Here is a 2,049-nt window from a genome sequence, read left to right as displayed (position 1 = left end):
TGGTTTCCCCTTGTGGTGGGCAGAGGAAGGTGTCGCTGAGTGTGACTCCCCCAAGTGGAAAAAAGTATGTGGGAAGTAAGCATGGGCTTATGAGTTTCTTTTCCTAGAGGTGACAGCAAGCCTAGCGAGAGGTTGTGGTCATTTTTTTCTAAATCATGGTGAGAAGCCCCTACATAGTAAATGCTATAGAATCATAAGATACTAAAAATTAGCTCATGACTGTCAACATGTGCATCAGCAATTTTGCATATATGTGTACATATATACCCGTACATTTGTTTGTAGAGCTATTTAAAATTTCTGGAAACTGATAATAGTGATAAATTTGAGATCGGGATTGGAGAAGGAAAAGGAAATTTTTGACTTTATCCTCTTCTAAAGGGATTGAGTATTTTTCATTGGAAATATATAATTTCTATGATGCAAAGCTAGGAAGAGTAATTACCCTCTTCCCTGATACACATGACCTTACCACACCTCACATGTGAAAATATAAATCTTCCCTTTCCATGTCCTTTATGTTTTGTCATAATATTATAGTTTCTTAAGGTGGATTCAAAATGGACTTTACCATAAACGTTGTTAAACTTGGATCTAGTTCTTATAAAATATCTTTTATTTGATTTATAAAGATACACTGTGATTTTATTTTGAAACCACATTTCTTCTGATCTGTTTTTGAAAAGCTTGTTTCATGTCCTTGTTCCTCAGACTATAAATAATGGGGTTCAACATAGGGCTTATGAAGGTGTAGAAAACAGCAATGATTTTAGACTGCTCCACTGACTTCTCCGTGGGAGGTCTAACATACATGCAGAACAGGGTCCCATAAAACACAGTCACTGCCACCAGGTGGGATCCACAGGTGGAAAAAGCTTTGCGCCTGCCTTCAGCAGAATGCATCTTCAAGATGGCAATGAGAATGAAGATATAGGAGATGAGGATTATGAGGAGGGAGTTGCAGAGGTTAAATCCTGCTACCACAAACATGGAGGTTTCCTTAATATAAGTGTCTAGGCAGGAGAGTCGGATGAGGGGTGGGTCAGCACAATAGAAGTGGTTAATGATGTTGGAGCCACAGAAGGTCAAGCGGTATGTCCACATGGTTTCCATCAGACCACTAAGAAACCCATAGACATATGGACCAGCAATCAGGCAAATACAGACCCCTTTGGACATCTTGCTGCTGTAATGCAAAGGGTTACAGATGGCCATGTACCTGTCATAGTCCATTACAGCTAGCATATACTACTCAGTAATCACCATGGCAATGAAAAAATAACACTGGACTAAACAAGCCACATAGGAGATGGTTTTCTTGTCTGATAAGAAGTTCACCAACATTTTGGGAGTTACATTAGTAGAATAGCATAAATCCAAGCAGGATAAACTGGCAAGAAAGAAGTACATGGGGGTGTGGAGGTGTGAATCTATCCTGATCAGCACCACCATCCCAAGGTTCCCTCCCACAGTGATCACGTAGATTAGCAAGAACAGCACAAAGAGGATGGGCTGAAGGTCTGGATGATCCGTTAATCCCAAGAGAATGAATTCAGTCACCAAACTGTAATTTCCTCTGGCCATTTTCTTAGATAGCAGCATTGTTCACTTAAAAGAATTGAAAATAAATTAAGAAAATGAATGGGAACTCTGTCCTATGATTCTACCCTTTCTCTTTCCTTCTCTTTCTGTCTCATTCTTCCTCTCCTGTTCACCCTCACACATATATTTCTAGAGAAAGTCTGAGAATGTAAGAGCTGGTAAGCCCCAGAAAGCCATGGCCCGATTAATTAGATGTATACTGTGCAGATGATTCTTAAATAGAATGGTTCTTATGCAACCAAATTGTTTTACAGTAGAGAAACCATGATCTGAAATTTTCCATAATATGGGTTGAACCGCCAACTTCCAGGTGTAATTCACTATAAAGTCATCATTCATTGAGCCCAGGGCTTATTCCTTGAGTCCAGGACTAGTCACGGACAAAGCGGTGACATGTTTTCAGAAAACACTCATACAGTCTTTAAGAATGGTTGCAGTATTAAGAGA

At 39.6% G+C, this 2,049-nt stretch overlaps 1 pseudogene; it reads right to left on the bottom strand.

Moving 5' to 3' along the window:
- Positions 1 to 645: 645 nt before the first annotated feature.
- On the bottom strand, positions 646 to 1,736 carry LOC100659033 (olfactory receptor 5M5-like; annotated as a pseudogene).
- Positions 1,737 to 2,049: the final 313 nt, after the last annotated feature.

Source organism: Loxodonta africana, chromosome 7 (genome assembly GCF_030014295.1).
Source record: "Loxodonta africana isolate mLoxAfr1 chromosome 7, mLoxAfr1.hap2, whole genome shotgun sequence".
Lineage (NCBI taxonomy): Eukaryota > Metazoa > Chordata > Mammalia > Proboscidea > Elephantidae > Loxodonta > Loxodonta africana.
Note: the sequence above shows the minus strand (reverse complement) of the source record. Positions and strands in the feature narration are given on the sequence as shown.